We start from the raw sequence: 14,838 nt of genomic DNA on the forward strand, positions 1-14,838 counted from the left end.
TTTGGTACTCAGGATAAGAAGAAGAGAGGAATAACATATATCTCAGACTTTATTAGACATCCTCTTCCCGCATAGGTTAAATATTTTCCTTTCCACCTTGCTAAATGTTTAGCTAATATTCTTTTGGATGGATCTCACATCTTGACCCTCTTAAGTTGTCTCCTATTGGGATACCAAGATATATAATAGGCAATGATGTGATAGAAGAGTTTAATATCGCTGCAAATTGATGTAGTAGAGGAAATATTTATTCAAAGTTATCACTTTCTCATCATAACACACATGACCGATACATAAAACACAATCTTTCTCTGACTTCAATGTTCAGCAATGTACTTCAACTGAGAAAGCAAAGAGAAACCAAATCTATGGTTTCTCACAGCCTGGCCATTCAACAAAGCCAGGAGAAAGGGTCTTAAGAACTGGATTCCTCTCAAAGAAATTTGTTGGTCTCAATTCAAATCCAGTGCTCAACAAGGGCATTATTGGAAAATCTTCCTGACACGGAACATGGTGGATTCCCACTACGTACCACAGTACAATATCCTTGTTCTCAATACCTCTATTCCTGCAAATTTTTCAATTTCAAAACCAACGTTAATAACGCAAAATCACTACTCTGTTCCTTTCCTTTCCTCCTCAGTTAAATAGCAGCAGTTACACAATTTGTTTGGCCATAATTTTCAATTTTGAATTTTAGTTTCTGTTAAGAAAATGTTTTAATCTCCCAATAATCTTATGATAATTAGTTTTTTATAGTGATTTTAGTTTCTTTAGGCCTTAACATGCATATTTTTTTATGTTGTAATTCTTAAAAAACTTGAATGAATGTTGAAGTGTGGTTTGAAAGGTAAGATGCTTACTGTTGAGTCCAAACAGCCAAGGTATCATCTCCACGGCTCTGATCAACATACAATCCACCAGCCCATTTCTCAGTCTTGTTGTAGGGTGTAACCCAAACATTGTAATTGGTGAAAGCACCACGTTTTTGAGGGTAGTCATCTTCTGTGAGAAGTGGATGAGCTGCTGCATTCGGAACCAAACGGTACCCAACATTGTTTCCGGTGGAAGTCTTCTTGTTAGGATTCACCAGTACCAGCTCTGCTGGACTAAACCCTAGTTTAATCTTTGCATCAGATTCACTCTTCAAAATCTCACTACTCGTTGTCCAATAGCTCTTTCTCTTTGAACTATTGTCACTCACTTGTACACTCTTCAGACTCGTCTTCTCAAAGGAGTTATCCACACCATCAATGTCAAAGTCAAGATGGTATATGTAGAAATGGTCATGGTAAACACCAATGCTGTGTTCCGACACCAATATTCCATGTTGCTCCTCTTTTATCTCATCATTATGAGTAATATTCACTGCCTTAACTTCCAGCATTCCCGACAGCGATATCTGTCGGAAAAGATGCACAAAAACAACACTTAATATTTAAACAAAGAGTCGTCCACACACAATATTGTCTTAATTACTAAAAAAATAAATTTAGAGTTATTTTTTTTTTTAAAAAAAATGCGTGTAATAATAAGTTGATTAATTTAAAATTTATTCATAGATAATATTTTTATTAATATAATATACCACCATCTAATTGTTTAGTATTTTATGAATAAATAATACTTTATGAACAAATATAGTTTATTTATGTATTTTTTTAACATATAAATTTTGGTCTAATTTTTCTAATATATTTTTTTAATTTTTTTTTATAATATTTTTTTTATGGAATTGAAAAGTTATTATTATTATTTGAGAATGTCCACACACATTTATGAATTATTATCTAAACAAGTGGCACACAACAAAGATAAACAGAACTTACAGCGGGCTTGATTGAACCGCTTGTTTTGAACTCCCAATCTAAGACGTTGTCGTAGTTGCCCACTGTAACCACTGATCTAACTATCAGAGTCACGTCAGATCTAACTTCTCGTATCTGCATATGTTTAGTTTCAGTTCCAACAAAAGTAAGCACATAAATAATTAGATAAATAATACATTCCAAACAAATTATTAAATAAAAAATTATTTTAAAATTAAAATAATTAATTAATATATAAATTAAATTATATATTATTTTATAAATTTAAAAGTTATTGCTATATAAAATAAACAAGATAGTTTCTAAATATCTAACATTAGCTACTAAATGTTACTTACCAAATATTCTAGATTTTATATTATATTTTATTTATTTTTTAAAGATTAATTTAAAATATAAAATATTAATAACTAAAATTTTTTGACTAATTTTGATATTTATTTAAAAATTAATTTATAATTTTTTACTAATAATAAAAAATATTTTAAATACTACTAATTTTTTAGTCTCTAAGACCTTATCTAACTTAGTCAATATAATGATTAATTATTTTTTATATCTTTTTAAATTTAGTTGTTATTTAATGATTTTCTTGTAGTGATAAAATTATGGTAATGATATATTGACAACCCACATTTTTCTATTACAACTTCCAATGCTGTTATTTTAATATTTTTATATTATTTAATTCAAAACCTACCATTTATTATATATATTTATTTCTAAACTCATCACATTAAAATTAAGAGTTGTATCTAACTTCATAGGTTGTCAAAGTATTATTCTCTTAAAAATTAATCCTGAAAAATTATTTAATGTTTAGAAGTAGTTGTAAGCCTATCTTTACCAATTAAATCATCATAAGTTAATGTAATTATTATCAAATTAATAATTTACCATACATGAAATTTTATAATGAATGTCAATGTAAGCAACATTTACATTATCATTGTATTTAAATTAAATTCTTAAACTTTAAAAATCTTATTTGGCATATTGTACTACCCAATGGACTATTTCTGTCATATAGCATTATTTTCACTTTTATTTTCTCATTTAGCACACTTTTTGTTTTTATTTTCCTATCTAGCATCGTTTCAAAAGTAAAAAGAAATTACTAAATTAAAAATATTTGATAATTTTAATTTTGGATGCATTAAAAAAATAAATATTTTTAATGTTTAAAATAGTTAGAAAGATAATTATTAAAGAAAAAATAAGTTTTTAGAAAATAAAAATAAAAAGTAATAAATTAAAAATGTTTAGTTTAAAATTTAATTTTTTTTAACAATGAAGAAAATAAAAAATTAAATCCTACAACAACATAAAAAAATGTATAAATTATTAAGTGAATAAATTTATTATTCAGTTTAATAAAAAAATAAATGTATAAATTATAATTTTAAAATAAAAATTAAGAAAAAATTATGTACTGTATTATTAATTAATACTAATTAAGAAAAAAAATTAATGTGTGTCAATTACTAATTAATACTAACTGACTTTGATTTTTTTTATAATTATTTACTGTATCTTTTACTTGAAATTAACATAATTACAAAAATCATAATAATAAAAATAAATACTAATTTATGTTTATAAATTTAACTTTTATGTTGTTGTAAGGTTTAAAATAGTTAGAAATATAATTATTGAAGAAAGAAATGAATTTTTACAAAATAAAAATAAAAAGTAATAAATTAAAAATGTTTAATTTAAAATTTTACTTTTTTTGTAAAAATGAAGAAAATAAAAAATTAAACCCTACAACAATATAAAAGTTAAATCTATAAACATAAATTAATATTTAATTTTATTATTATAAGGTTTAATAAAAAAATGTATAAATTATTAAGTGAATAAATATATTATTTGGTTGAAAATTTTATTTTTAAAAATTATTATTAGGTTTAATAAAAAAATGTATAAGTTATAATTTTAAAATAAAAATTAAGAAAAAAGTTATGTACAGACAAAAATTAATGTGTGTCCATTACTAATTAATACTAACTGACTTTGTTTTTTTTATAATTATGTACTATATTTTTACTTGAAATTAGTATGATTACATTATCAATAATAATAAAAATAATATTAATTTATGTTTATAGATTTAACTTTTATGTTATTGTAGTAGGGTTTAATTTTTTATTTTTTTCATCTTATAAAAAAAATAATTTTAAACTAAACATTTTTAATTTATTACTTTCTATTTTTATTTTGTAAAAATTCATTTCTTTCTTCAATAATTATATTTCTAACTATTTTAAACATAAAAAAATATTTATATTTTTACAACCAATATATTTATGTTTTTAATGCATCCAAAATTAAAATTATCAAAAAAAATTAATTTATTAATTTTTTTTTACTTTTGAAACAGTGCTAAATAGAAAAATTAAAATAGATAAGAAAATAAAATAAAAAGATGTTAGATGAAGAAATAAAAATAAAAATAGTGTTATATATCTCGGTAAAAATCTCCTACCCTATGCCCAAACATTGACCTGACGTACAAGAATCACACATTTCTTTTGTAGTTTCACCTATTTCACTTAAATCAAAAACAGAATCTGGTGTGAAAAAAAGTCTTTAGATTTCAACAATATAATGTAGTTTTCAAGAAAGAGAGGATAGATGGTGATGAGATTTTTTATATATTTTTTTTATCAGCAATAACGATTGGTGGTTCAACCTTATACATATCTAAAAAATATGAGACAAAATTACTGGTCTCCCAAATAAACAAATAGAGAAAGACAAACAAATCTACCACTATAAAATCTGTACTTTAGACTGAAATTATATAGTTCAATTGAAATTTTGAACTGGATGAAAAATAAACTTTATAGGTTTAGTTATTCTTTTATTGATTGGAATTTGTGTCCATCTCAATAATAGAAAAGTATTTAGTGATGTTTCATTATGGATGGGAGTTTCTATTTTTTTTTTTTTGAGCAAACATAAACTACAGGTCTTATTTTCTTTATTTCAATTTGTTTAGGATCAACATAACCTTACCTAAATATTCAAAAGTTTTGTTTTTTGCATTGTGAAAATGGAAGATAGCAAAGAAAAGGGCATCATTATATGTACTTACTTCCTCGCCAGGAATTCCTGCTTCAGTGTGACGCCAACTGATACCACCATATTGTTCAAAAACACAAATCGCATTCTGCAACTGTTACATCTAGGAACTGTGCCTGTGGTGGACAATCATGCAAGGGTTCCAAAGAAACCATAGATTGACCAAACCCGAATTCACCAGCATCAAAGAAAGTCTTGTAATACCAATCCTCACTTGGATCCTGGTATGGCACGAACAGTTCAGAAATGTATCCTCTGTATAACACTGAACGAGACTTATGAACTTCAGGGTCGTAGATTGATGCTGTTGAAATTATCACTCCAGCACGAACATCGTACCCTATGTGAAACTTCCAATTCGCCCAGCTGAACAAAACATGCACTATATAAGTCCAAACACCAACCATCAACAGATACATGCATCAATCATAACAACGTGAAACTTAATAACTTGTTACCTGTTATACTTTTTTATTTTTAGGATCCAACAATTGCTTAAGTATTTCAATACCCAAAATGAAAATAATACATGATGACGTGTTTGAAAATGAATTATTGTTGGGAAATAATTACTCTTATTCAACTCTCAGAAAATTGATGAAAAATATTATTATTTCTCTGAGATAGGTTATTAAAAGTTATCTTAACACAAAATTTAATTCATCTAAGCTTTTAACAATTTAGCTTAAAAAATACCAGACAAAGACATTTGACTGAGTGTTATTGAGGAGCCTTGTTAACTAAGTAAAGGGAATGGTGACACCTTGTACCCTTGTACTTCCAACGAAAAGGCATAGTTCTACTTATATCGCACGAGAGAAATGGAAGATTTCACTGGTAAAGAAAAGGCAAAAACACAAGAAAACAAGAATTTTTCTTAATTTTAAACTTTCTTCACTTTTTATAAATTTTAAATAAAAAATAATTTTGTAAACTTATATTTTTATCAATAAAAAAATATAATGTTAATTATATCTATAATATTACTTACAAACTTTTATAAATTTTCACTGCACTTCTACTCTATTAATACCAGTTTAAAATACCTGACACTGTGTCCTTTGATGGAAAAGCCAGGGCCTTGAGGTTGATGTGAGGCAAAAGAATGAAGTTTAGGACCAAACGGTGGCTGCAAATGCGAAGCCCGGTATTCGGTGTTTTCCACCTTGGGAACAGGCACGACAAAGTGGTCATGATACTCCACGATCTTCATCTGTTCAAGATCAGCCACAATTGTTATTCCATTAATGGGCCTCACGTAGATATTCACGGTTCCCTCCTTCAAGAAGCACTCGATTCTCAAAACCCTTTTGCTCTGGGTTTCGCCGTACCATCCCACGCTGAAACCGGAGCACACCACTTCCGAAAGGTTCACACCCCTCTTTTCTATGGACTCCACGAAGGGACCGTGCTTGAAGGGCAGTTGCAAGGCCTCGCTTTGCTCCTCCACCGTTAAGGTGGGGAAGCCGTTTCCCCGGTGGATGTTGTCGGAGACAACCTGAGAGGTTCGTAGGTTTATTGTGAGCTCGTGGACTTGGGAGTTGACGATGGCAATGACGAAGGCGTTGCGTGAGGTTCGGGCAGCGGTTGAGAGCCATTTGAGGACTGTGGCTTTGTCGGGGTCGTCGAGGCCTACGTAGTGGAAGTTGACAGTGTTTGTTTTTGTGGGGTATTTGCTTAGGATTATGGTTTGAATGAGGGTTATTTCTTGCTTTGTTAAGGGGTCAAGAGGGTGTGTGAATTGCAAGGGACCTATGGAAACTCCTGCATGGAGGAAGAAGAAGAAGAACAAGAGAGTGGGAAGTGATAAGAGGTGGAAGAAGAGTTTCATGGTTCAGCTTTATGGCATTCACTTCATCACTAAAACAATGAGAACCACTCCTTTATATAGCTGGAAGTGAGGCTAATATTGGAGACCAGAGTACATAAAGATGATAAAAGGGTTATGGTATTTTAAAATGTTAAAATAGTTTTTAAAATTAAAAAAATTATAAATTTTTGTATATGATTAAAATATTAATATTTAGATGAGTGTAAAAAAACATTTTTAATGATAAAATTCGAAAAGGTGATGATATTTTCACACCGCAAACAAAATGTAATCCACATCCATTCTACATACTAATAAATTATTATTTTAATTATATTTATTTTACTTTTTTAATTTAAATATTATTATATTATTAGAATTGGGTGTTATTTACTATTTGAGTGTTATCAAAACCTTTTCCAATTCGGAGGGGGACTGAGTTAAAGTGAGAGGGCCTCTTCAAGTTTTTATATTTTCAAATTTTAATATATTACGAATATATAAAATATATTACCATTAAAAATGGTTTATGTTTAAAGTAAAATAATAATATTTTTTATTTTTATAACATATTTTCTCGTTTTTTCTGTATACAAATAATTGATTAAAATATAGTCTTAGAATCCTTATTTTTGTTTTAGAGATTATAATTTTGAATAAATTCTATGGAAGTAATGCCAAAGCTTTATTGAGATATAAGTAGAATTAAAGAGATGAATTTGAAGTGTGAAAATAGAGGTTTAGAAGAGGTGATGAAAAAAATTCTAAAAGAGTCATAAACTAGACATACAAATGGTTACTCTAACTTGAGTTAAGTGAGACAACAATTTGACATAAATTTCCTACTCAATTCAAGTTAAAAAAAATATCAGAGATGTGCACTCCTATTTATAGGAGATTTGGATGTCTAAAATAAGAATTTTAAAATTCTTCATTTGCAAGATGACCATTTACGTCATATGATTCATGATCCTCTCAAATGAGAGATTGACAAGTGTCTTCTTATCATTTGGGAGATTCCTCTAAAATAAAAAGGTTGACAAATGTCACCTCTCAATTGATGGGGATCCTCTCCATTGAGGAAGAGTCATGTGGACGATCATGTTTCTCATGCCACACCCATGTTTCCCATGTCAAGTGATGAATCACCTTACAAAATGCACCCACTTTATTACTATACACACTCATTCTTTTATTAGTCCAAATACATGCCTTAAAACAAATTATTTAAATTAAAGTCTAACCTAAAAAGATATTGACTTGGTCTTGCTAAAGCCAACTGAGTCTTCTTATAGTCCTTTGACCAAAGTCCTAGTATTTTTTCATGGTTTGGAGGTTTTACCTGAAATACTCTCTACATTTCCTTATTATAGAGTTGTCCTCTTTATTGGACCTAAAAAAATAAACAAAAATCTAATTAGGTTCATATGTGCTAATAAGTCATCAACAATATTCCAGGTCTTCATCCTTGAGTTTCCATCAATAATTTTGCAACTACTTTTATTAATCTTTTATGAAATAATTTAATTTACGTTTTAATTAAATATCTTACTTTAATATTATACACAATTGTTAATTGATTGTCTAAGAAAAAAATAAGTGTCAAATTTTCCTAGTTTTGTAGAGTTTGTGATATATATATATATATATATATATATATATATATATATATATATATATATATATATATTATAAAGGACTACTTATTTTAAGAACAAGTTAAATGAATTATTCTGAATGTGTCTCACTACGTTCTAAATTTTTTTCTCCGTTCTGTATTAATATTTAGTCTTTATATATTTTTTTGTCATCAATATATATACAGGAGTGTAATTATGGATTTAAGTTGGATTGGATTGGAAAAACTATTTTTTTTAATGTGGGTCAAATAGAACCCTACTTATTTAACTCACGGATTAAAAAAGTTTGGATTGGGTTGGAGATGGACGAACTCATAATCCACTAAGAACAACTTCCCAATTCCCAATTCTTCTCTCTGAATGTTCTTTTTATACTTCTCTCATTGTAAACAACACTTACCTTTATAGTTTCTTTTATTAGTTTTTTCATTATAATTATTTATTACTTTAAGTTATCTATGTTGACACTTTATTTTTCTTAAGACTATAATGTTGTTAATTAGTATTAGAATGATTTGGATGCTTAATTTATTTGTTTACGTAATTATATAAGTTAATACTTTTAATTTTTATTTATTAACAATGGTTAATGCTTAGTGAAATAGGTGAACATTTTGCTTGTAGTACTATATTGTAGGTTGAGTCTCCATTGTGATTGTACTGAAAAAATATATGAAAATAGTTGGAAGAACAAAATATACTTAAATGAACCAACCTATGTGATCCACAAATCTCTAATGAGTCGAGTTAGGTTATAAAATTTTTAACTCAACCTTTAGTAAGTCAACCCTGGGTGAACCGAGTTGGCTCTCTTTGACACCCTAAATATATAATAATTACTAAAATAATAATCATAATCTATAATAATAATAGTAATGACAATAATAATAATAGTATAAAGAAAAATTATTTTAATTTATGTAAATATTTCTATTTTGGAAACTATCCAAAATTGTGACGTAAAAGTATATGATTATGAAATTAAAAGTATATGCTTCATTGATGCACATCCATTTAAATGATGATTATTATTGATTATGATGTTCAAATTGTTTTCAGATATTCTTCACAACACTAAAGATGCGAGTTAGAATGAGTCAAAAGTTTCCATATAAAACGTCTAATCGAAAAGAGAAGGTGTTATAGTACGAGATTTGCGCAAACAGTGAGAAAATAAAATTAAAGCTTCGATGATTAAATTTTTTTACAAATATAGAAAGATTTAAAATGTTCAACAAAAGATCAAGACGCGCTGAAACCTTCATAATCATAAGCTTCTTTTTAAAGTGTCTAATATGAGAAAGAGATGACAGAGTTATACGAGATTTATGGAAATTTGAAGTGCAAAAGATTCAGGCTTCAACAGTCAACATCATACAAATATAGAAGTATTTCAAAGAGAAACAATATCATATAAATGCTCAAGACGCGTAATAAATCCTCATAGAAAAAGTTTTCCTTAAAAGTTTCTAAGGCTAAAATGATGAAGTGCAAAACAATATAAATTCAACGTTTAAAATTATACAAAAACCAAAAGTATTCAAATTACAACACATGTTCAAGACGAGCAAGAAATCTTCAGTGCAAGAGTTTCCATATGGAGTTTTTAACAACTATATGATGAAGTACAATACACAAGCTTCAATGGTCATCTTTCACAATCTACATAAAGACCTAGAAGAAGAAGAAAAATACGGAAACAATATACAAGAACAAGAGAAATGCAACTTTGTGTGAGCGTAAAAGAAAGTTTGTTTTGTACATATTATATTTGCTACATAGAGCGTCTAGTGAGTTGGGTTGTGCTCTAAACTTTGTAAATTCTTCACTTTGTGAAGTGTACTCAATGAGCTTTGATTGTTCTCTCGTTTGAGAATATTTTTCTCTTATCTTGAGAGGTCTTAATCTCATAGGAAGATTATGATTGATTTACCTGAAGAGGTGAGAATACTTGTACTTAGAGAGATAGAGAATACTTGTACTTGGAGAGGTGGATAATATTTGTACCTGAAGAGGTGTAGAATATTTGTACCTGGGAAAATGTATAATACTTATACATGGAGAGGTGGAGAATACTTGTTGAAGAGGTGGAAAATATTTGTACCTAGAGAGGTGGAGAATACTTGTTCCTAGAGAGAAATTGAAATTCGTTATTGAAAGATTTAAGTGGTTTGCTTAAGAGGATTGGACGTAGCCCAAGTGATAGGGTGAACCGGTATAAATCTATGGTACTTTTATCTTCTCTTTGCTTGTTAGACGTTGTTTGTATTGTCTTTCAATTTCACGATTTGAGTTTAGGCTCCATTCAACCTCGCCTTTCTGGAGCCAACTACACCTTTAAAGTTGTTTCACACCAATGCACAGTTTGACATATGTCATGTCAACTCTGTAAATTTGTAAGGTGCTATGTTTTACTCTAATTTGGTTAAAAACTCTATGACCAATGCATGATACACAGTTCCTTGTGAAAAAATCAAAAAAATAATTATACACAATTCAACCCTCTCTTTTTGTGTATTTGACCTATTTTTGACTCTACTGTTTAAGGAAAATAAATGTGGTAGCAAATGCCTTAAGCCAAAAGACAATGTGAGTGTCAACTCTAATGATTAAAAAGTTTAAATTAGTTGAGCAATTTCAGGATATGAATCTAAGTATGGAGATGACATTAGATCAAATTAGTTATAGTATGCTCACTATAACTAACAAATTTCTGATCAAAGAGAAACAACTGGTTGAAAGCTATTGTAGAACATTTGAGGACTAATTAGGTTAAGGATTAAGATGGTGCTAGATGAATGTCATAAGAGTTTTCTCGGATTACATCCTAGTATGACAAAGATGTATCAAGATTTGAAGCAATCCTCCTCCTAGAGACTAATGACACATATTTTGTGCACACATTTATAACTTTATTTTACATTGAAAGCACTTTCCATATGCTTTATTTTTAGTTTTTAACTCATTTCCTTTTAGTACTAATAAATTAGGTTTGATGTACATATTTGCTTTAACTTTTTCAGCTAATTTGACATTTGTTTATTTTTTTCCCATAATGATTTTTTGTATATATTATTTTCGATTAATTTTATCTGCATTATATTCTATATTTCCAAGGCTTAAAATTGAACATAAGGTTTGCTAGATTTAGAGTTATCTACTATTTTCTATGATTTTATAAGTTAAGACAAAATTGCAGAATTTCTATGAAAAAATCCATACAATTTTATTTTTTGTTAGACTTTTATAATTGAACTTATGGACCTAATTAGAAACCACATTTAGGTCCATGTTTACTTCAGACACATATAAGATGTAGACATAAATAATTTGTTTAGTCTTCAAATTCAAAAAAAAATCTCTACATTTCCTTTCCTATCTTCTCTCTCAATTTTTTTGAATTGACTAATTCTCTTCTTCATCAATGGAGAATTAATTCTTGAGGCTCAATTCACAAAATCAAGATCAAACAATCCAAATTGATTTTTGCATCAATCATTTGCTTCGAGTTTGTTCTTTTTCTTTCTTATTTGGGATTTTCACTTTATGAATGCAGTTTGCATTTCTAACTTTAGAAATAAAATTAAGAATTGATTGAGTCTTGATTTGATAAATATATATGGATTACATTGAATGATTCTTTGATTTAATTCATATAATTGATTAATTAATATTCAAACTTTGATCTGAATTTGTAGAGAATTGTCATAAGAGGAATTACTTGGTTCTTGAATTTGTGAAGTAACCTTTCACCTTCTTGATCTTTTTTTTCAATTTTCGTTTTATGCTTTTTAAATTCTTAGATCCCCAAATTTAATTTCTATAAGAAGAATATTAAATATTTAATATAATTGATGTGTCCTTGTGAATTGACTTAAGTTATACTCTACATTGCAAATTTTTTTTTAAAAATAGAATATTTGATTTTAAGAATGACATTAAAAGCCAATTAGTTGGTGTTTGTGTGTATCTATGTGTGTTTATCTGTGTCTGTGACGATCTATGTGTATTTGTTTGTCTATGTGCGTACGTATCCGTGTATGTATCTGTGTCTATGTGTTTGCATATGTGTGTATATGCTACTAAATCATCCATATAATAATAATTTCTAGCATTGTTACATATAAAGACCTCACCAATTGTGTTTTTATTGTAATAGAATAATATTTAAAATAAATTAATAAATTATATTTTTTATTCATATTATTCTATTTAAACAATATTTTTTTAATTCTTTTAATTTGAAATGCAGGCTCGTTAAAACATTAATTAACGTTGTGTTTGTTTGTGTGGATATACTGTTGAAAGGACTGATATGCGAAGATGATGTTTGTTTTAAGTGTGCAACGTTTGTGAAAAAGCATGAAAGTGAGTTTTTGGTCCCCTTGGTAAAGTGAGGTCGAAAGAAGGGGAAAACGAGTGGCATTTGAGCGTTTCACAGAGTAATGATTGTTCTGTTTTTTCAAAAAAATCTTCCTTTTGTGCTCTAACATTATCTTTGAGAAATCTTCATTAATTATTGGTCTTTGTTGTTTTTGTTAGCTCCGATGCTGTCCTTGTTCAACTGTGGCTAGTAAGGTATCCTTTGACAGTGCATTTATGCCGACTTATCTTCAAACACATAATCAAATATGATCCCTATGTAACCAATCATATTGAAAGAAAAGTAACATAATTAATTATCTATAAGGTACTACATCTTGTGATCTTTCATTTAATCAATTATCATTTTTTTACTGTAATCTTATCTTTATAATCAATTTTCCTTTTTCATTATGCATCATAAATATATGTAAATTACATGTCAATAATGAATTAAGTTTTCATTATTATTATGTTATATAATAATTATAATTGATTATTGTTTCGTTACGGGAGTAATATTGTCCTACATTACTCATAAGTAGATTTTAAAGTTAATTTATATATTTTTTTAATTTTTTAATATATCTTTTATGATATATTTGAATCGTGGAGAATATCTAATAAAGTGGATTTAAAGTGATTTGGAAAAAAAGTGTAAAAGTAAGGTTATTTGAATTTGAGTATATTAGAGTAAATTTATGAAAAATATTTATTGAAATTTATAAATGATGTGATGATTGTGATTTTTGTTAAGAAATATAAAATGTAAATTTACAAATTTATTATTAACTTTAAAATATTTAAATAGTAATAATAAAACAAAATTAATTTATTTATTTATACTTTTTATAATTATAAATATTATTATTACTATTATATAAGTTTAATATTTATGTAATTTTTTTTATTAATTATATTATTAAATATTTGATTCAAATAAAATTATTATTATATATTTTTAATTTATATTTATTATCATTATTTTAATTAATAGTAATATTATTAATTTTATAATTTTATAAATTATATAACATTTTATTTTCATTATAAATATTTAATATTTGTATTTTATAATATAATTAATTATTTTATATTTTTTTTACACAATAAATACATAATTTAGCTATATAAAATTGGGTATTGGTTGAAGTTCTAAAGCAACATCTTTCCTTAATTATTCAATGTATCTCTTAAAAACAAAATTTGATGAAGTTTTAAGTTCTAAAACAACATGGAAAAGTGTGAACGAGAAAATCCCTTTGTAATTATGTTATAAAATAATAATAATAATAATAATAATAATAATAAAATCTGTGTTGTTTGAAATGTGTGACAGCAGATGGAAAGTGAAATGTGATACTGGAAACGTTGATGAAGACAAAGCACACGTTGTAGGTGCTATGCATAACATAACGTGATGGGAGCCTGTCACGTGTAGAAACAAATTGACGCATGATTAAAATGATTTGTTTGATAGTGTGAGCCTATGGTATCCATCATGCACCCTTATCCATGACTCATCATCTCTCCTTACCTCAGAACATACTGACCGTTGATTTACCTTTCTTGCCGTTCTTATTTGTGTTTGAATCACATCATCAACACAAATCTTCACCCCGCTCAGTTACGTCACATCATCACCCATGATGCTTCTCGATCGTCTCAAAGCTCAAGACGTTTTTTTTTTATTTTTTTTTTTTCACTAAAAGGACATTTTTATAATTACGAGGACTTTAAACAAATATTTTAGATAATATTTTTTGAATTGTACATAATTTAAATCACATTTATTATATATTTTTTAATATATTACATAAACTAATATTTTGTTTGGTATAGGAAATAAATTTCAGATAGCGAACTTATAATAATTTAAAAGGAAAATGAAAGAAATTGAAGTTCTTTTGTATTAAGATAAATAGAGTAAATTTTTTTTAAAAAAATATAATAATTTGTAAATATTTTGATGGATGTGATTGATATTTTATTTTTTTAATTAATAAAAAATGTAAGTTTATAAATTTGCTATTGTATTTAAATTTTTTGAAATATTAATTTGATTTATTTATTTATAAATTATAATTATTTTAAATTATTTTCACTATTT

The 14,838-nt window shown here is 27.0% G+C and overlaps 1 pseudogene; it reads right to left on the reverse strand.

The window, feature by feature from the left end:
• Positions 1 to 232: 232 nt before the first annotated feature.
• LOC137806354 (primary amine oxidase-like) lies at positions 233 to 6,838 on the reverse strand (annotated as a pseudogene).
• Positions 6,839 to 14,838: the final 8,000 nt, after the last annotated feature.

Source organism: Phaseolus vulgaris, chromosome 3, assembly GCF_000499845.2.
Source record: "Phaseolus vulgaris cultivar G19833 chromosome 3, P. vulgaris v2.0, whole genome shotgun sequence".
NCBI lineage: Eukaryota > Viridiplantae > Streptophyta > Magnoliopsida > Fabales > Fabaceae > Phaseolus > Phaseolus vulgaris.